This window comes from Acomys minous, assembly GCF_964271855.1.
Source record: "Acomys minous genome assembly, chromosome: 4".
NCBI classification, from domain to species: domain Eukaryota; kingdom Metazoa; phylum Chordata; class Mammalia; order Rodentia; family Muridae; genus Acomys; species Acomys minous.
This window is the reverse complement of record NC_140486.1, coordinates 45,787,349-45,810,020: the sequence shown is the minus strand read 5'-3', so window position 1 is coordinate 45,810,020 and position 22,672 is coordinate 45,787,349.

The following is a 22,672-nucleotide window of genomic DNA, read 5'->3' as shown; positions in this document are numbered from 1 at the left end:
CCACAGAGCAGTTAAGATAAACACACGTTTCAAGGCTTCTCTTGATCCTCTTGGTGCTTGTGAGTGCAGTACAATAGAGTCCTTCTTTTGAATCCACACCCTTTGAACCATGTCTATATAGATAATTATACTGGATTTTGACAGCTTTAACCTGGAAGGCTGGGAGTCGCTCCCACCTCTTCAACGCTAACGTGAACTTCATCAAGTGGCGACCATTGGACTTCAGGAACAGCCAATAGGGAGGCTCTACTAGGCAGTGCCTTCTAGTCTTCCTTCTTTCTTGCCAAGGAAATTCTGTGTTTTTTCACCATCAACGTGGCCCTGTACTTTGAAAAACATTGGATAAATCTTGATTACAGTCTAAGTAACTAACACCTTTTCCCGTTCCCCTTGGAAGTGACTGGTTAAGGAACGGGCAAGAGATACAACTCTGTCCAATCAAATGAGGATATGTCTATTAGTAAGGAATATATTCCCAATAAATAATCATCAATTTTAGATATTCAGTACTGTATATGCATCAGACATTGTGTACACAGAGACTACACTGGAACCAGGGAGAAAGTGAGTCCAAAAAAAGAAGTCAGGAGGAAGAAAAAAACATCATAGGATAATTACGTCTCATAGATTTTTTAACCTGATAGATTTTTTTTAAATTGCCTGATCATTTCAATTGGGATCTCCATGCACTGGAGAACATCTCAAATGCCTCATAACCATCTCCTCTTGCCTCCTCTTAGTTTCTCTTACACTGCAGCCTTAAATCACTTTCCCCCCTTTGGTGTCTATGCATCCTCCTCCTCCTCCTTCTAGCATCTACCTCATAGAAATATGTACCATTTCTTGATTTCAGACTTACCCAGCGCTCTGCAGGCTCAGCCTCTTGACCTAGTGTACCTCTTCTTGCACTGTCATGTGCTTAGAAGCCACCTGTGAATGTCCCAAGTGTGCTATGCAGCCTATCACAGATACCTGGTGTCGTCTCTGCTGAAAGGGCTCACTAGGCCCACTTGGCCTTTGCTTCTTCTTGCCCTGTGGCTCCCCTCCTATTAAAGCTAGATATTGCTTCTTTAGTGCTTCTGTAGTACACTGGGTACCGCTTTTACAATTGTCATATGCATTGCAAATTTTATTATCTACATGGCTGGCTACTGTCCCGTGACTTTCTAAAGAACACCTGTTAGATTATTGCAATACCTGGTGTAGATTTTAGTCAGATTCTCAATATATGGCTGTGGAGTCAAAGAAAAATGGAAAGCAGGAAGAAATGAAAGAAAGAAGGGAGACAGGAGGGAGAAGGACGGACCAAGAGAATTTATGTACTAAACCTGCTTTCAAGGGGGAAAGTTTGAGCACCTTAATACACTCTAGAGACTGTTATCCAGGATTAGGGAATATTTGGTTGATAGTAGCAATGTCATCTACCAGATGTTAACATTCATTGAGCATTTTATAAACACAAAACTAAATACCGTCTGTGGTGTATTTCAATTTAGTTAAAAAAAAAAATATGTGCAGGTGAATGCAAGTGCCCATGGAGGCAGAGACTAGAGGAATCAGGTCTCCCTGGAGCTGCAGTTACAGTGAGGCACCTGACGCGGTTGCTGGGAATCAAACTTGAGTCCTCAGCGAGAGAGAGCAGCCAGCGCTCTTAACTGCTGAGACATCTCCCAGGCCTTCTCACTTCCATGAAGATGATACTATGGTTCGCATGTGGCAGATAAGTCAACTGGGGCCTGACTCATTTGTGCTTCAAGGTAACTGAGTGTCCGAGTCAGGAGTCAGAATCAGATCTGTTTCTAGAACTCAAAAGCAAGCACTTCTTCAGCTATCTCTACACATGTAGCCACCTACCTGACTTAGGGATGTGTTTTGTATAAGAAGTGGAGGTGGGGCGTATGAGCTTGGGAGTTTAGGCTGATGATGCTTCTGGGACCAACTTTCTCCATTAAAATCCCTCCTCAAGGGGATTGAGACCTGCTTTCACTTAGCAACAAAGGTTTTTATCCTTCTGGATTGGCATCCCACATATTTTTTCATCAAAGTACGTGTATTATTTCATTGTGTCTTCCCACTGATGTCAATGTGCCCATGTTACTATTTCCAAACCCGAACCATCCTATGACTTTCATTTTTTAAAATTATTTTATTTTTGTACATATATATTTATATTATTACACATATATGCAATAGATTACCTATGGCAAGAAGAACTCTGACACAATCAGGAATTATATAAATGTTACATTCTTAGTCTTTTGGCTATTTGTATTTGACAGCCTTAAAGAAGACGTCTTTCCTATCTTGGTGCATCTAAATTTCTGACTGTAAATCAGTCTCCATCACATATTGTCATTATCAACTTAGAACACCTATTTAGACCTAAAAACATATTAACCCTTAAACAATTAAGCTTCATTGTAAAACCTGGTCTTCAACTCCCTCAGAGACTTGAGAGGGAGTAAACTTGATTATCTGAGTAAGTCAGGAGTGCAGGTTAGTAGCTTTCCAAATGAAAAGATGACAGAGACAGTTTTCTACCTGAATAGTCACCCAAAACTCTCTATAAAGTTGGAGCATCTTCTTCAGCCTTCTGGTCCAATATATCTGACAGACATATTTGTGAGGCAGGAACTATTGAGGACTTGTTTACCCTGTCTTGGCAGAGTTTGGCCGTTAACTCTGCCTGCATCCAAGCTTACCCTTTTTTAAAGGCAGAATTCTGTCTGTGGTAAAAATGAGGACCTTTTGCCCAGTGGCTCATTTGCTACATTTGAAGCCATCTCCATAAGGAGGCTCTTTGATGCTCATCATCTTCTTTGAGGTAGGCTAGGTATTGCCAGGAGTTAACTGTCTCATTGTCAATGAGTCTTTAAAGTAATAAAAAAAAATTGTAAATGCCGTATTCTACATATCTCTGGGGGTTTTGAAGACCTTATCTTTCTATAGAGTCATATCTATCTGATGTACCTAAGATTATTATACACACACACACTCACACACACACACACACACACACTATATATATATATATATATATATATATATATATATATATATATATATTTCTACTCTAATATGAGTTATTGTACCCATTTAACTCAATTATAATACAAAATTTACTTCCAATACTTTGAAAGTGCTATCAAGCTATTTAGGAGAAATAAGTTATACAAATTAAATGTTAGTAGATTAAATCATGGTCATGTCAATTGCTAGTCTGCTTTTATCACAAAAATACACATCTTAAGTGCAGCAGATAGATATGACTCTAGAGGAAGAAAAGGTCTTCAAAAACCCCAGAGACTTTCATTTTTAAAGTACCCTCCTTCTCATTACTGTTCAGAGCACATACATTCAGAGCATGTTCTTTGTGTCTCACTCAATGGAAAGTTCGATACACAAGGGCTGAGAAGGTCTTTACAAATGCAGGAGAAAGGCAAGCGTTCTTCATACGGTCTTGAGCAGCATGGTCTTCTGAAAAACACTGACTTTGCTCCTTTTATGGGTCAGTTCCCATTAGACACTTTTGTTGAGATGAGTAGTATTTTTTCCCCTGAAGAGGTCTTCTTGTCTTCTAAACACCCAGCATTGCATCCCTTCTTTCTGAGCGGTACCTGGGTTTCTCATAAGGCTTTAACTGATTTACAAGGCTGTAGTGGTGTGGTAGATCTCAGGTACTGGCGTTGAAAGAACAACTTGGGCAAATTCCAGGCCTGGTTTGAGCCTGCGGACACACAGGTAACTATAGATGTTCCCTTCCCAAAATACCAACATCTCACAAGTTCTGGATAGAAGGACAGAAGAAGAATGGTGGCAGGTCATTGACTGAGGATGGTGACCTCCAGGCTAGTCAACTTTTAGCAGCTGACTGCTAAGCTTCCTACTTCATACACATTTCCAAGTAAAAGTCCTCACCTTGCCTTCGGTAGCCTCTTCTTCCTTCTCAACATCCTCTTCTTCCTTTCTCCCCTCCCCCTCTCTCCCTTTTCCCTTCTTTTCCTCTTCACTTTCCCTTTCTCCTCTTTTCCTTTCCCTTTAGTCAACTGGAAGCTTTTTCTGTTGCTCTTCACTCCTGACCTATACAATGTTTGGAAGTCATGGATTAAACAGAAATGTTCATCATCTTCCCAGATAGTTGTCTATAATAATTTTGAAGTTAAAATTGAAAGCACCAGAACAATCCAAAAGTTATAAGAACATTGTTCAAAGTGTCAAATTAGAACATTATGTTTTCCAGAAAAGCCATTCATTCATTATTTTAAGTATTATTTTTCTGCCCCAAACCCAGAAAAAATCCATGTGGTCTATGGACAATCTAACACATTTTTTATAAATTATATTTTTCAATTTATAGGAGGGTTCCATGTGACTTTTTCTTGCTTTCTTGGCCAACCCTTCCTTTTCGCTTTTGTCTCTTCTATCATCTAATCTCAGTATAAATAAGTCATTGAACCTGTCTTACTGTATTTACCACTTCAGTTTTGTATTTTGAGGATTTAAGCAACCCAACTCAACAGTTTAGTAGATTACAATTCAATAAACAAAAAAAAAAGTCCTTTAAAAATTCTAATATGTTTAAGGTCTAAAATATTTCGCACATTTTTTCATTATATGAAAAACTTTAATAAAAACAAAGATATGATGCAATCACCTGATTTGATGCAACTTTATTGCATCAAAGATATGATGCAATAAACCAGAAACATCCTGAGATTGACCTAGCTTTGTATCAGTTCTGTAATTTCCAGTTTGCTGTGTTCTCAGAAGCCTGATCTAAATATTTACATAAGCAAACAAAAAAAGGTAGAGTAAATTCTGTTCAAATATTATTGCTCCTGTCTGTAGAGATCCCGTAACTGCCAAACTTCTCATAGTGGTGAACTACAAAATTAATCTTTTTTTTTGGTTACAAATAGGAATTTATTTTCACATTTTTAAACCTACCAAATGCTATCCAACTGAACAATAAATATAATATATTAGGCATACTTGTCCCTATGTCTCAGCTTTACCCCAAAGTTCTATAACTCTAGTCTCCTTGCCTAATTCCTATGTCTACTTCTAAGATAAAGATGTTGATTTTATTCATTAACCTTCATGAGCAGCCATTCCAAGACACTTTCTGATTCCCATGCACTGTGTGAGCACTGTCCCTGCAGACCTGAAAGAATGGTGGAAAGCATTCATGTGTTATGTTATCTACTGTTCTACAAGCTTCTCCTTGAGTGTGCAAAGAAGGGGTCTTTGTTGCATCACCAACATCCCTGACAGTCAAGCATTTAGGGGATACCTTGTCAGTGTCAGGCATAGCTCTGGGCAACCGGGCTAATGTGGTCCAGGTACAATCATAACCCAGTCTGAGACAGATGCCACCCCAATACCTGCATCTTTTTAAAATGTTTATAGTTCACAGATGAGCAGTAAAATGATACCTACTTACACCAAGCAAAACAAGAGAAAAATGGAGGGAAAATAATTATGAAGGATCGAGACATCTTACAGCAGAGAATTAATTCTCTAGATGTGTAAGTCTCACAGACAAGCAAAGGTGTTGGCACTTAGGAGTGTCCAACGGGAAGACTGAGTTCATGGTTGTCTCATGCTGGAGGATACTGGAGAGGCAGAGATGAGCTCTTTCTAGCTTTGACTTTTGATCTGAGTATGATGTTTTATTTAGCTGATTATTTCAGGTGTACAGTTCTCTGAATCCAAATGTAAAGCCTCAGCAACAGAGCAAAGGAAGGCCGTCATTCTGAGTCTTCTAGCCCCATCCATGAATGAAAGACTTAATGGTTAATCAGGGTGAACTATATTTAACTATCAGGGTTTTAAAGAATACTATGCACCAGGGAGCAAGCTCAGTTGCAAGAGTGATTGCTGAGAATGTGTGCTTAGCATGTGCAAAGCCTCACATTCCAACCCTAACACCTTAAAGTAAAACTAAATAAGGTTGTAAGTCACTCTGGTTATTTGTCCTGGAAAATGATCCCATAGGGACTATCTCCTCAGCTACACAAACATTGATATTCTCCTTGTACCTAGATGTAAGTAGAGCTGAAGCCGTGTGTGTGTGTGTGTGTGTGTGTGTGTGTGTGCGTGTGTGTGTGTGTGTGTGTGTGTGTGTGTGTGTGTGTGTGTGTGTGTTATCCCCCCCTGAGTAGACCTGAGGCAATGGCTCTTTTACCTGAAATGTCGAATTTGATTGTTCCCTAATCAGAGGGAAAGTATCCTTGTCTTAGTGAGGCTACCATCTTTATTTCCAGTTGAGCAATAGTGACACCTACTGGCTCAGGAATAGGGACTTTTGTATGTCTACACTGACTGTAAGTGCACACGCAAGGAAGAAGGGTGGATTTGGTTGGCTCACCAACACTGAAAGTGGAAAAAAATGCAACAATTTAGAAACCAAGCTGAATAATGTGTGAAATATTCCAAAGATGTTGGTAACAATGAATCACTAAGCTGTTAACATGGTGACCATGCAGAAATAGGACCCTAGACTTTGGTTATCATGGGAGAAAAGGCAAAGATAGCCTGTCTGGCCCTCCTCTCCTTATCCCTGGATTAGGATAGCCATGTCTAGTCTGTATTCTTGTCTTCAGTCTCCTTTAGTTTCAGTCTATCCTTCAAAGAATGCAGAATAATAGTCTTATCGTTCCCAGGCTCGTAAAAGCTGCACGTGATTTATGAGGGCGGATGTGAGCATTGTGAGGCACGGACTCATTGTAACACCCACTCAGATCCTGTAGCAGAGCCCCAAAAGGCAAATGTGATGAATCACCATCCCATAAGCTCTGAGAGTGGAGAAGCAGGTACCAAGAGCCTGAGTGCTAATGTTTCACAGTACAGCAAGTGCCTCTGATGTGTGTGTGTGTGTGTGTGTGTGTGTGTGCGTGTGTGTGTGCGTGTGTGTGTGTGTGTGTGTGTGTGTGTGTGTGTGCGCGCGCACGCGAGCGTACGTTCACACACATGAGCATAATGTCAGGCCTGTGGACTTGACTCACTTTCAGCACCCTGGGCTCTTTTTAGTGCCCTTTCTTTACTCTTAGAGCCACATGCTGTCCTGATTGCCTCAGCATGCAGAACATGGCTGTTTACCCTGGCTCCGGGGTTGGTTATACCTGGTGAGGAGACAGCCACGATCCAAAGTTTCTGTTCCCACATCCACCCTCATTTCCCTTCCATTCAATAACTTCTCTTGACACGTCATGTTTGGAAACAAAATTAACACAGTTAAGCTAAGGGATCAATAGCTCATAAGAAATTTTGTATTTTTAATGAGAACACCTTGGCAAAGCAATTACTGAATCTGGAGTAATGTTTTTTTAATGCCCACTTGTGCTTTATGCTAAGGAGCTAGGTGACACGTGAGGAGAAGAGGATAAAGCCCCTTGGATGCAATACAAATAAAAAAGAAGAACAAACTATTAATATTTGTTGGGCACTTACATGTTTAAAGCATCGTACCATCCACTATAGCTGTAGAGGCTTCACCACAGTCCTCAGAGAGATGACTAAGATGAGTTTCCAGATGATGATACAAGGATTAGGACATTGAAGTACATTGCCCATGGTCATTTGGCAAATGACTAACTGTTCAGTCTGGAACTCCATCCAGGGTCTTTCAAACTCAGAATCTCCCTTTTTTTTTTTTCATTTCACATTTCTCCCTAAAGCTGGCCCTGGTCTTCAGTGATACCTAACCCCTTGGACTAAGGAAAAAAGAAACTGTCTCCACAAGCCATGTGACTGACTTCCTTTTGAGTTTGGCTGCTTGCGAAACCTACTCGTCTCTTGCATAGCTACTTGGCATTTGGTGTCACCAACTGTGTGAAGCCCTATGTCTTCAAAGTACCACAGTCCTTCTGTGAAACAGACATGATTAAACAATGCATTACACACTTCCAGCCACACAGTTGTGTCAGAAACGGTACTTTAAGAGAGTCACTCCCATCCCACATCCCTCCTCTCTCTTCTTTCTACACAATTCATTTTCTATGTTATTAATTATCAGGCAAGTACTTCTATTTTGTTTCTTTCTTTTTTTTTTAAACAAGTAAAGCAGTTATAAATATCTTGTAAAAATTTGTTTTACTTCCAGCACAGTGGTACCATATAGTGTCCTTTGAGGTGATCTTTTTTCACTAAAGGTCACATCTTTCTAAATGTCATAAATGTTCCTCTTTCTCCACATCCTCGCCAGCACGTGGTGTCAGTTGAGTTATTGATCTTAGCCATTCTGATGGGTGTAAGATGGAATCTCAGTGTCATTTTGATTTGCATTTCTCTGATGACTAAGGAGGTCGGGTATTTCTTTAAGTGTTTCTCAGCCCTTTGATATTCCTCTGTTGAGAATTCTCTGTTTAGTTCTGCGCCCCATTTCTCTATTGGGTTATTTGGTTTGGTGGTGTTTAATTTCTTGAGTTCTTTATATATTTTGGATATTAGACCTTTGTCAGATGAAGAGTTGGTGAAGATCTTTTCCCAATCTGTAGGCTGTCGCTTTGTTCTCTTGACAGTGTCACCTGCCTTACAGAAGCTTCTCAGCCTCATGAGGTCCCATTTATTAATTGTTGATGTTAAGGCCTGGGCTGTTGGTGTTCTGTTCAGGAAGTTGTCTCCTGTGCCTATGAGTTCCATACTCTTCCCCACTTTTCCTCTAACTGGGTTAATGTCTGTGTTTTTAGGTTGAGGTCTTTAATCCACTTGGACTTGATTGCTGGTGGGAATGCAAACTAGTACAACCACTTTGGAAAGCTATCTGGTGCTTTCTCAGAAAAATGGGAATAGGGCTTCCTCAAGACCCAGCTACTCCACTCCTTGGAATATACCCAGAAGATGCACTACCACACAACAGGGACATATGCTCAACCATGTTCATAGCTGCCTTATTCATAATAGCCAGAACTTGGAAACAACCTACGTGTCCCTCAGTAGAAAAATGGATAAAGAAACTGTGGTACATCTACACTATGGAATACTACTCAGCTATTAAAAACAAGGAATTTCCAAAATTTGTGGACAAATGGATTGAACTAGAAATTGTCATAATGAGTGAGTTCACACAGAAGCAAAAAGAGCTAAATAGTATATACTCACTTATATCAAGACACTAGTCCAAGGGGTACGTCCCCATGAAAAACTGTACCTATCAGGAAAGTGGGTAAGAGGGGAGGACATCTTATTGAGACTTTAGGTGTGAGAAGCCTGGAAGAATGAGGAAATAGAAGGATCCAGCGGGTCCTGGAAAACTACAGGTGAGTCTGGGCCCTGGGGTCCTCCGCAAACTATGGCAACAGTCAAGGAAAAAATAGGCAGTAAACCTCGAACCCCTACCCAGACTAGCCGATGGACAGGACATTCTCCACTGTTGAGTGGAGAAGGAATCTAACTTTCACACAAACTCTGGTGCCACATATTTGAACATGTCCCTTGGATGGAGATGCCTGGTGGCACTCAGAGGAAAGATAATAGGTCACCAAGGAGAGACTTGATACCCTATGAGCATATACAGGGGGAGGAGGTCCCCCTCAGACACAGACATAGGGGAGGGGAGTAGGGGGGAAGTAGGAGGAAGGGAGGAATGGGAGGATACAAGGGATGGGCTAACAACTGAGATGTAATATGAATAAATTAATTAAAAAAATAAAAATAAAAAAAAAATAAATGTCATAAATGTATTTTCCAAGTGTTTTGAATTGTATCTGGGTAACATACTGAAAATAACAGAAGACAAGTATTTATTCCTGAGTGCTATGTACGAATGATCACAGGGAGATGATGAAAGACAAAGAAGTCATGGAGAACATACACACCAATAAGATTTCTTGGAGTTGGTAGGGCAGGACAACTCTTCCTATGAAGTCAAGAGTAGCTATCCACTCTGACCCACTTTCCTTTTATATGAAAACTTTAATGGGACATGCCCCTTGGGCTAGTGTCTCAGTGAGAAAAGCATAAGAGAATAGGGAAATAGAAGGATCCAGAGAGCCCTAGAAACCTACAAGAAGAACATTATGATGCTCAGATCTGGGTCCAGGGGTCCTGCTCAAAGTATGACAACAGCCAAGGACAATACATCTAGTAAACTTCGAACTCCTACCCAGATCTAGCTGATGGACAGGACATTCTCCACCGTTGAGTGGATAGTGGGGTCTGACTTTCATGCTAACTCTGGTGCCCCATTTTTGACCACATCCCCTTGATGAGGAGGCCTGTTGGCACTCAGAGGAAGCATAACAGGTTACCAAGAAGAGACTTGATATCCTATGAGCATATACAGGGAGAGGAGGTCCCTCTTAGTCACAGACATAGGAGAGGGGAGTAGGGGGAAAGCAGGAGGGAGAGAGGGAGGAATGGGAGGATACAGGGGATGGGCTAACAATTGAGATGTAATATAATAAATTAATAAAATATTTAAAAACAACAACGACAACAACAACAACAACAACAACAACAACAACAAAGAGTAGCTATCCACAGCTATGACCCAATACAGGGGGGATGAGCGCTTGTGAATGTCTATGCAAATTCTTTTTGCATTTTCTTAGCTCCCTTTGATTTCCATTTATATACAAGCCAAGAGAAAACACTGTGTTAATTGGTGCATTATTCCTATGCAAACTAATTATAGCCCCATGATGTCAAAACAAGACAAATTTTTAATGATACTTTATCTGACAAAATAGAAGTAAAACTATTTAGTTGTGAAAAAAGGATGCTGGGACTGTGTAGTAAAAGCCACTTTAATCACAATTACACAGGTGAAGGGAACTGTTTACCCTGCCTATCTGACTCTATGGAGGTGGAGGTGATGACAGGATAGGGAGGGAGAATGTTTTTATGCTTTCTTATTCTAGATATGGATGCTGTGAATGACAGGCTTGTGGTCTGTTCCTCAGAATGCCTCTGATTTCCATAGATGTGCATGCAGCCAGAACTATTTAAAAACATTCATTTATTCGTTTAACAATACTCTCTGCATATTTATTATATCCCAGATCAAAAATTTAGATGCTTGGAACACAGCATGTAATGGAAAAAAAACAGATTAAGGAAAACAAAACAAACCTCTTTTCATGGAACTTATTTACCATGGAAGAAGATGGGCAATACATAAGGAAAATATATATCAGATACATATAATATCTCTGTACATAAGAGAGTTAAATGTGCTAAATATAGTGAGTAGAGCAGGGCTAACTGGGAAGATGGCATCTGGGTTTTGTGGGAAAGGAGAAAATGCAGCTAGGTTGAAGCTGAGATTTATCCAGGAAGCCTGGTGGGACCAAATGAGCTGTGGATATTAACATGCAGATCCCTGTGTCTGATAAAGTCCATTCCCCAACCTGCAGGCATCTAAAGGATGGACTCTATACACAGCAAGAAGATGCTAGGACTCCCTGTTTATTCTGATTGTCTTGGGAGTGTCAGTGGCTAAAGACTACAGCGCCACCTTTGCAGTAAGTACCAACAAGCACAAATGACCTGGGAAGGGTAGCCGCATCTCTGAAATAAGGAGACAGAAAGAGAATAATAGAAGCTGTTGGAGAAGAAATGGATAAGGGTTTGGGGGCTCAGCAGATTCTGGAGAGCTTTATGGGTTGTTAGAAGAACTAGGTGGGCTCTGAGGATAAAGCACTGGAGGACCTGAAAAAGGGAGACACAGTAATTTATTTATACTTACTCATGCTTTGGAAAGATCCTCTGTTTTCTGTTTGGAAAATACACTAGAAGCACATGTAGAAGCAGAGGGTCTAGTTTGGAGGCTGCTGAATTTATTCCAGTGTACAATGATGGAGGCTAGAAACTGCCTGGGGTTCTACTGCAGGTCCCTACAAGTGGTGGCTTCAACCACAAAATGTTATCATTACAGAGTTCTGGAGAATAGAATTCCCAATTCACAGTATGAGCAAAGCTGTGTTACCTCTGAATGCCTTGTGTTTTCCCAACTTCCAGGCATGGTGCCTTATTGTAGAAGAATTTTAATCCAGCAACAAGGCTGCTCTGGCAAGGGATCACATTCAGAGGCCTTTAATCTCTCTGGCTGGAAAGCACACCGTTAATCCCTCTGGCTGGAATTTAATACATGCTTTTAATCCCAAACAATGACATCTAATTGAGGGGCAGACAAAGTGATGAATCAGAGAATGATTTGTCAGAATGAGTCAGAGATAGGATACACCAAACTCTCAGGAGAACAGACAAGAAATAGAAGCTACTTAAGAGCAATATAAAGAGTTGGATGGTTTTGTGAGGTTTGTGTATATTTGTGTGTGTGTGCATATGCACACGAGAGAGAGAGAAAGAGAGAGAGAGAGAGAGAGAGAGAGAGAGAGAGAGAGAGAGAGAGAGGGAGGGAGGGAGGGAGAGAGAGAGAGAGAGAGAGAGAGAGAGAGAGAGCGCAAGAGAGTCTATGGAGACAGTACAAAAGTGTTCATGGAGATAGTTCAGTTTAGTAGAGTTCAGTTGAGCACAATTTAGTTTGTGCAGAGGCAGTTTTTCAAGCAGAGCAGTTCAGTTAGAAGCAACGAGAATCCAGTTTGAATCAGTTAGCTTGGAGAAGAGTTTTGAGCCAGAACAGCTGAGCTGAATGAGCCAGCCAGAGGTCAGAAAGAACTAGAAAGGGTGAGCTTATTCAGCAGTAAGTCTAGATTAGCAGACAGAAGCTGGAAGCTGAAGCCGTCAAGGTCTGGGCTTTCAAAGGATTAGATTGTATGGAGGCTAGAAGCTTCCAGATCTAGGCTTAGGGATATTTAGGTAGAAATGCTCTGGGCACAGCCCATGCTATGTATTCACAAAACTTGGTTCAGCTTTCATCCCCCTCATCTAAAGAAATAAAAGCATTTACATTTACAGCCTATAAATACAAGCAGAGAACAGACAAGGCCTTTAAATGAGAATAAAGTAAAAGCCACATGTCTATTTTCTCTGTTTGGTAGATTCCTTCATGACCTATTCTTCACAGTGGCTGCACCAGTTCAAATTCTCACTATCAGTGAACACTGCTCCTCTTCCCCCATACCCTTGCCAGAATTTGTTGTTACTTATTTTCTTGATGACAGAGATTCTTCTGGAGGTCAGCTAGAACCCAGGGTAGTTTTGATTTGCATCTCTCTGATGGTCAAGGATGTTGAACATCTTTTTAAAATACCCACTGGCCAATTGTATTTTTTTTTTGCAACTTTAGCCTGTGTATGTACTCATGTTTGTGTGTATGTGTGTGTATGTGTGTGCGCGCGCACTCGAGCCCGCACGTAGGGGGTCATGAACTTGAAAATGGCCCACGAGAAGGGAAGAAGAGATTTCAAGGAGACAGGAATAGAAAGAATAAAAATGTAACAGAATACCTGTGACATGAAAAAAGGAGAGGGTATTGTGAAAAGAGGAAGAATGGCTTAGTAAGCAGGACACAAGGTGACAAAAAGGAACGTGAATAAGAAGAAAGTATGCATGAAAACGCCAAGTTGAAAACCATGACTTTTTCTGGGGATGTGCCTCAAAATGGCTTCTGAATAAATGTGAGGATCATACTTTGGCTCCCCATAACCCAGGGAAGAAGCCAGACATAGTGCTGCATGCCTGAAATCCCAGTGCTAAAAGCAGGAGCCAAGAGATCCCAGGGCCTTGTTGGCTGGTATAGACAAGTAGGTGAGCAGAAGCTTCAGTAAGAGACTCTGAAAATAAGGTGGACAATGGTAGAGAAAGATAACCAGTGTCTTCATATGCCCTCCATAGGCACACACATGGCTGGGTAATCCTGTGCGCATGAATGTGTGTGAACTCTCTCTCTCTCTCTCTCTCTCTCTCTCTCTCTCTCTCTCTCTCTCTCTCTCTCTCTCTCTCATGTGTGTGCATATGCACACACACACAAATATACACAAACCTCACAAAACCATCACTTTATAACTCAAAGAACTAATTTTAAAAAACTATAGCCAACCCTTTCCCTAATACCGACAGTCACGCCTTCCTTTTTTTACTTCATCTTTCATGAGAAAAAAATCAATCTACTAAATATTAAATGAGGCAAGTTACAGCATCAGAAAAAAATAGGCAAAACTATTTCTGGCAACAACACTTATTTCTCAGTAGGGATACTTAAAGAGGTGTACTCTATTTTTGGCAACCTACAAATACAGTTGCCTTAGGTAGCACCTTAGTCTCTCTTGTGTGAATAACACTGTTGCTAAGAAGAGAAAAAACTGTCCTAAGCTAGTGGGAAGCAAGAAGACAATTGATGCATTTAGACAGTCACCGGATTCCGTAACTGTGTTCTCATTGAGGGGTTGAACATGCAGGGCCAGAGGTCTCTCAGCAGCGGGTAAGTACACAGAAATGCATGTGTTCGCCTTTACATGGGCCAACTGCATATGGCCTTTGGTTCCTCCTGGCCTGGTATACTTAGAACTGGGTGAGTGGTTATGCTTATTACAGTGTTTTGGAGTTGGCCATCAATCTCTGTGCATTTTGTAGGTAAGCAGAAACGTGCCCTTCACTAGAGCCACTCATGGATGGTCTGTTGGCCACCGAAAAGGCTTAGTCATCTTGGGCTCTTTGCTTCTTAAGTAGGAGCTCAGTGCACAATTTTCAGCTGCATGGGGAGACACAACCTCTGGCTTTTCTTTGTGCCGCTGCACACCAATCCACAGGAGCCTTTGTGCGCTCCTGCCACTTGCTCCTCTGAAGAGCCCCTGAACAATGATGTCCGCAGTGAAGGTCAATGGATGAAGACATGACCCAGGCATGAATCTTACCCACAAGGAATTCGTTGTCCGGTGGGGAAAAAGACAGCACACATTGGGGGGAAAAAGATGGAGTGAGATGTGGTCATGAGACAGGAAAGAGATATATCTAGAGTCAGAGGGAGCTGTTTCATTTTGGCGATTTTGGTAACACGGCATTAAAAACAATAATTTGCCTAGAACTGAAACAGATGAGACTCTCATAAAAAGTGTGTGGCCTTGAGTTCCTATTTTATGCTCCCACCTCAGCAGTAGCAAAGAAGAGAGAAAAGCCTGAAAACTAGCCACAGTGAGCACTGATACTGGAAAAATATTCAAGCTGGAGTTCCTATCATTTCCCAGTGTTCACAGGTCCATGGAGCTGCCCCCAGAAAACACAACCCAGAAAGCCTGCATCTACGTGTCATATCTTGACAAAGAGACAATGGGAATGTTGACCTCCCACCATTGCCGACCACTGCATTAAACATCCAGAATCCCCACCACAGAGACACCTGATGGGACCTTCGTGTGTCACTCCAACTCTTATAAAACCACTTTGGCCCACTTTTCTGCTGGTCAATAATTCCCATGAAATTAGCTAGCCATGATAGTGGGAATGCCTTTTGTTACACTGTGTCCTATAAATTACCACATCCATGAAGACAGCACCCCTTAGGAACAATATATGTTAGTAAGTGTGGTTTTCTAAATACCACCTTGAGTCAATATCAAAGAATTGGGCAGTGTATATAGAAGAAGAGGTGGTTCTCTTTAACAGAGTCAGATGCAATGGCTACTGACATGGTGAGCCGAGCTGACTTAGCAATAATAGCCAGAAGAATTCAAAACAGAGTCAGATCATCCAAGACAGTGATTACAGAGACAAAGAAAACCCATGACACCTGTCTATAGACATACACCAGATGCTAAATGCTTTCCCTTACATAAGCCTGTGGTATACGCAGAGGATCCAAACTCTAATGCTGAGACAATACATGGACAGAATTGCCACAAGGTGTGTGAAAAAAAGAATAGTGTTGATGTTTTGGAAGAAGAGACTTCAGAAAATGAGCTTATACCTAATTCTGAAGAAAATACTAGAATATTATTAATAGGTATTTGATTGTGTGATCTTCATGAAATAAAAACAAACTTATCAGGAAGATAATCTGGGGTACAAGCAGAATGCAGCAATCATGGGCTGGCATGAAAAGGAAGGTGGATGATGTAATTAAGAATGGAAAAGAGATTAAAACCATAAAACCCTCAAAATCTGGGCTGGGGAAACTTGAATCAGTGTTGTCTAGGACACTCTTGTAAATGTCCTCTGAGAAGATGAGATGAATATATGAAGAGGTCGCGCGTGACAGAGGAAGGGGCTGGGACAGAAGAAAGAGAGCCCTGAGAATCATGGGAATTACAAAGCCACCTTAGCATGAGCTAGCACTCTGGGAGCTAACCCTTACAGAGATCAAGCGGAGGAGAAGAAGAAAGTCCTGGAAGTTAGGCAATGGACAGCAGAAGAAAAAAACATACAGCAGTACTAAAACAGAGTGAATTTCACTGGAGGGCAAGATGTCTCAGGGCATAAAAGTACTTGAAGCCAAACCTGAAGACACGAGTTCAAGCCCAGAACCTATATGGTGGAGGGAGAGAACCAACTCCTGTAAGCTTCTGTCTCCTGACATCCATATACTATGTCATGCATATGCCCTCCCACCACAAATAAATCTAAATCAAAAATTAAAAAAACACACAATGCACTAACATGAAATCAGCCTTATGTAATCCTACAAAGTAAATAACAAAAATATGGGTTTTACAAAAAAGTTTTTGAGCATATACTATGCCAGACATTTATCCAAACCAGTGCTTCTCAACTTGTGGGTTTTGACCTCTTTGTGGCCAAATGACTCTTTCACAGGGGTTGCCTAAGGCATTGGAAAACACAGGGATTTACATTAGGATTCATAACCATAGCAAAATTGCTGTTATGAAGTAGCAATAAAAATGATTTTATGGTTGGGGGTCACCACAACATACAGAACCGTATTAAAGGATCACAGCATTAGGAAGGTAAAGAGACACTGATCTAAACACTTCCTATCAGCCCAATTTCATTTCCTTGATGCTCACAACCTTCCAGAATTATGCCACCAACTTTACAGTTAACAAAGCTGCCTCGAAGCAAGTGCTGATTCGTGGAACAAGATCAAAGAAACACAGTGCAGATTTCAGCTCAATGTTCCTACCCACTACTCTGAAATATTGGGGAAAAAAAGCATTAATTTAGAACCTCAGAAACACTTATAGTTACCTGGAAAAAGAAAAGATGTAGAAACATAAGCAAGCAAATGCATGTCGTCCCCCAGTAACAAAAACCAAGCCCACCTCCCACTGATGCAGTGTGAGCGGAGAAGTCACACTTTCACACTTGAAGAACCAATATTGCAAATTTGGCTCCTGATTTTATTTATAGTGTATTGTATTAACTATAAATTTAATTTTAGCCTCTTTGAAGTAGGAACTGAAAATACTTAAGAATGATCCAAAGGCTGACGTTTTAGATTTTACTAAAATTTTTGAGTTGTTTTGTTCAGAATAGTAGAACAACTTTTTAAAAGTAACTTGTTAGGGTCTTCCCAAAGACTTCAGATCAGTTTTCATAAAAATTAACTCTGTTCAATACCATTATTTATTTAATGTAAAGCTTTAAGTTTGTTTGTTTGTTTGTTTGTTTTTTTAAGACTCAGTTGTGTCACATGGGAGTTTGCTGCAAGCTGCCTTGTGAGGGGGCACATGATGGTTGGAAGAAGTATAAAAAGTGGGGCAAGGCCTTTTGCATTGCTGCACTGCTACACTGGGCAACTCTTCACTGGTCTTTGCTTCACTTTGCAGAGAGAGAGATGTTCCCGAGAACTTCTCATAGTGCTCCAGTTGATTCTGGATGCTTCCAATGACTCGCCAATTTGGTGGAGCCTTGCAGTTTCTGCTGGATCATACAGCCTCAACTGATTCTTGTTGCTATTTGGTGTTGGCTATTTGGACGACTGCTGGTATCCTGGCAAAGCAGTGTGGAACTGACCCAAGGAACTACGTTTAAACAAGCCTATAACCCCTTCTTCCTATTAACAATGTTTCTTCCTTTCCCCTGGTCGATGGGTTAGAAGTGAGGTTGAAGTGTTTAAGAACCCTAAATAAAATAGGTTTTGGAAAATCTATACCTTTGCTTGCAGTTCTGGAGAGCCAAAGATCAAGATCATGGTGTTGGCAGGCCTGGCTTCTCCTACGGCCCCTTCTGACCTTCAGGTAGCTTCTTCCTTGCTTGGTGTTCACATGATGCTATGGACTGTAAGCCTTCATACTGTCTCTTCTTTTCAGGGTACCACCCCATTGGACTGGAGTCTCATCCATCTGTCCTCATTCAAACTCACTCAACGTTTTAGAGATCCTCTCCTCAAACACACTCACACTGAGGGCTAAGGCCTTCCATATGGAATAGAAGAGGCTGAGTGCTGGAGGATGAAGGGAAAGGAGGCGGCTCCGAAGCTTGGACAGATGGGCAGAGCAAGTGCACACTCCTAGCTTGCTTGTGCTTTCACTTGCTGTTTATAGGTGCTCAGTCTTGGTGAGCTGATGACCCATAAGTGTTCTCCTTAGTCTCCTAACCTCCATATCTTCTTCATTTGCTCCCTAGGTCTCCCTTCTCCTTGATTTTTCAAGATCAGCTATGTAGTCTGTAGAGCCTGATGTGTAAATATTTGTTCAGAATTATGAAGAATCTCTAGCTGGTGACCACAAGCTCAGAGCCAAGGCAGGCCATCTTCTGCATGGGCCCCAATGATCAGAAGGTTTATATGATTATGAAGACAGTTGTTTAGGCCGCCTTGGTTCCAGGTGTATAGACCCAAGTCTCTCTACTACATCCCTCAGGGCAGCCCCACTCTGCCTTCTATGTCAGCGTCTCTCTTTCATGTCTGTTCTAAATGCAACACAATCCAGTGTGTGCAAGGAAAAATACCAAATGGGAGACATTATGTGCAATGAAGTGAGACCTTGAAAAAAAAATTAGGGATCAAGAGCAGAACGCAGGAAAATCTGACAAGCAGGAAACAAAACCACTTGGTCAAGCTGCAGCAGGTGACAACCACCCTGTGGCTTGAAAGACTCTGATTTTTATGGCACCTTCACCAATCTTCCAATTAGCTTTGTTCATAGAGGGATTAGACACACAGGGAGAGGAGGTGCTTTGTAATAGTTCATTAGCTTGACTTTTATTGTGGTCATGGATTTTCACTTTTCTTCTACTGCCTACGGGGAAAATCCTTCTTTTATTCCAGCTTCAACACATTGACCTTTCTTAATCAGTACAAGGACTGAGCTGTATGTGTCCCCAGTGTTTCTCTGCCCATTTCTTTCCATTGGCTAAGTTCATACGTGAGTACTGGGACAGTGCTCAATGCCAGAAAGTCTGTAATTTGGCTCTTTTTAGTGAGCAGAGGGTTTAAACAAAGCTTATATAAAACTAAAGAAATAAAGCAAAATATTGAGACAAACAGGAAACTGTACGGAATCAGAAACCCTTGCATATGTTGCTCTGTCAGTGGCTATCATGTTTGACTGGCCAAATATATTCCCCAACCACAAGTTCCCTTCTGGCATTTCTTCAAACAACATGTTACTGGATATGATGCTTTCAAAGTTTTAAAACTTTTAGTGAGCCGTGTGTGTGTGTATGTGTGTGTTATGTATATGTGTGTAAATGTATATGAAATCTCTGTATGGCGACCACAAAGTGTATATGTTTATGTATGTATATAAGTGTACGTGTTCATACATATGTGTGTGTGCCTACACACACACACACACACACACACACACACACACACACACACACACACTTTCTTTTTTGTGGTTTGCATCTGCCTGTCTTTTCTTCACTAACTTCCTAGAAAAAAAAAATACAGTCTAGCTCTGACCTATTTTGCTGACATAGATTACCATGGAGATTCCTGATTTCCTACTTTAAAATATCTTCTTCCCAAATCAACCTACACATTTTCCTTAACTATTAAAGATTATTTATGTATTTATGTATGTATTTATTTGTTTATGAAGCTAAAAGCCCAGAATGGTCTGAGGTGACATGGAGATTCAGTGGCAACATCTTGCTACCATCTGTTCTTTAGCAAAATTTTAGTTGGAGAAAAACATTTCATCTTATTTTCAACAATGGCCTGCATCTCCTTTGGCTGAGGAGATCCTAAAGCTACCTTCATAAGAGATGGCCAGGGTGTTAGCTCTTTCCTCAGCTCCCTATGTTTGGGAGTTTGTTGGCAGGCCCATGGGCTGCTCAAGAGCTGTGGCCTGCAGTTTTTGTTTTGTTTTGTTTAATTTTTGTGAGAGTAAGTATGATACTTCCTTGATAATTCTGATTCTGTTGCCCCTAATCAGAAAAACTCTTAGCTACACCTGCACGGGTAAAAGTGCGTCATTTGGGACAGTGGCTACAACTCAATAGGCAGAGTGTTCATCTTGCAAGCATGAAGCCTTGGGTTCCGTTCTCAGCATTGAACACACAACGTGTGGGAATACGTGCATGCCAACACAGCATTTGGGAGGTAGAGGCAAGAGGATCAGAAGTTCACCATTATCCTCAGGTACATAGCAAGTTCCAGGTTTTCCTGGGTTACAGGAGACTCTATGGCAAACAACTAAACAAACAACAACATAGTGTTGAGGCCTGCTCCTTTTGGGTAGCATAACTATAGATATTTTTGTTTCAGGTCCACCAGCCATGTCACCTCAGCTCATTGCTGATGTAAAAGAGTCTCTAAATAAGGTCAGGTTGACCATAAATTATGTTTATGTTCAATGAAAAACTGTGGCTTTGTTGTTCCCAGAAATTCCCTAACCACAAACCCAGCTGTCCCCGCCTGCCAGGCACACTTTCAGGGTCAGCTAGAACTTCTTGTTAGCAAAGTAACTTGAGTCAAAACTGACACCCTGTTCCACTATGCACTCCTTGTATGAGCTAATTGTCTTTTTCACCTTTTAAATATGCAATACAACTCCCCCTCAGGAATGCAGCTCAGATCCCGAATTGGCCAACTCCCTGAGCTCAGAAAAAAGCTTTCATTTTCAGCTTCTGTGTCTTAAGTGAGTTTTCTTGGCTTCTACTCCAACCCCAACAATAGAATAAGCCATTTTTGTGCAGAAAAGCATGTCCCAAAATGGTGTATCTGGATGAACTATGAAGTGGAATTGGGCCTGCAGCTAGAAACAGGCTTTTTCCTCCCATTCTGTCTTTTCCATCCGCTGTACCGTCTCTTTTACTCGCCCACTCCATAGCAGTATGTGTAATAGATAAGAGAGTGGGTTCTGCAAACTCTTCTGTGCCTTCATTTTATATAAAAATGGTACAAAATACCAATCTATCTCTTACACATTACCTTGAAGACCACCTATGTGAACACACGTAAATACATTTGTACAAATTTTCAAACCCATTAAACACCCCCAGAACAAGTTACTTTTGATAGCTTATTGGTATTCATGACTCAAATATAGTGACTTCTGTTGTTTTATGCTATTATGTTAATACACTTAATGTTACTTGGTTTTTCTGTGGGTCTAGTCTTCGGTAACTAAAAGGGAATAGTGTTGGGCCCTTATTGCAGAGACCAATAATGACAGGACAAACACAATCATATGCGCTGATGTTTTTAAATTCATAACTATCCCTAAGTAGTAGCTATCATTAATAGTACTTGCAAATGAGAGCCCATGGGAGAAAATAAAGCTAGTAAAGATGACTCAGAATCTGAGCCCAAGGTCCATAAGCATATCAGTGTAATATCACTTTCAGAAAGAGGCCAAGATAGGTATGACGAAAGGGGGGCTATAAACAGGACAGAGTCACTACCCTTGCTTATGCAGGGCTAATCAGAGGTCTCCCTTTCTGTAAGATGGCAGAGTCTTCTGTCTGTGAAAGCTGATGTTAAAGCCCAGTGTGGTCCCAGATGCCCAAATGAAGAATTACTTGACTCATAAGTCTTGATAGCCTTTGAGTGAGCTTTTGTAATTACAAGGAGACTCCATACTACTGAGTCACATTTATAAAATTTCCATTTAAGCACTTATATATAGTAACCTATTTGTTAAAACTCTCTAAATATATATGCATGCACTTGTATGAGCACACTTTTAGAAATGGATATGTTGAGATCTTCTTATGCATTTATCAATATAAATGCTTTCGTTTGTGAGTTGTGTGGATGTATATAGGATTTGGAACTCTTAAATTCAAGTATCATAAAAGGTCAAATTTAAAAATTCTAATTCATTGACCCAAATGCCAGTAAGGATGAAAAACTAACCTTGAGTCATAGGTGTACAGTCTCTGACTTACAGGTTTTCCACTGGCTCTGATAAGATTAGAAAGAGCTCACTGGCTTCCTATAGGGTGACACATTTCTCTTTTCCTCCCTAGATTCCTAGCCTTCTTTCTTTTCCGTTTCTCTAAAAAAAGAAATCTCATTATAATTCCTGTTTCTAACACTTCTTATCCCCACTAACATAATAAAAAAATCTGCTACTTGTCAATTCTTCTTTGTTACAGATATGAGTCTCAGCAGGCTAAGAACCAGACACTGAAAATCCTTTCCAGTGTCTTCCATTCCAAGTGGAGGACTCCACCCCTTGCAGGTACAATCAAGCCATCTTCAGCACCACCACCACCCCCACAAATCACGGGGTTCTAATGACAAAAAAGAATTCAGAGTCAGTAAAGTGGTTTGTTTTTAATGTTTCAACTCTATCATTAAGATTCCTGCTTAAGAGGATTCACATTAATTTCCTCCAGAAATATATGCCTGCCACTCATGTTCAAATGTCATTTGGTGGGGAAGGCAGAGACAACATGAATGAAACTTTGAATCTGT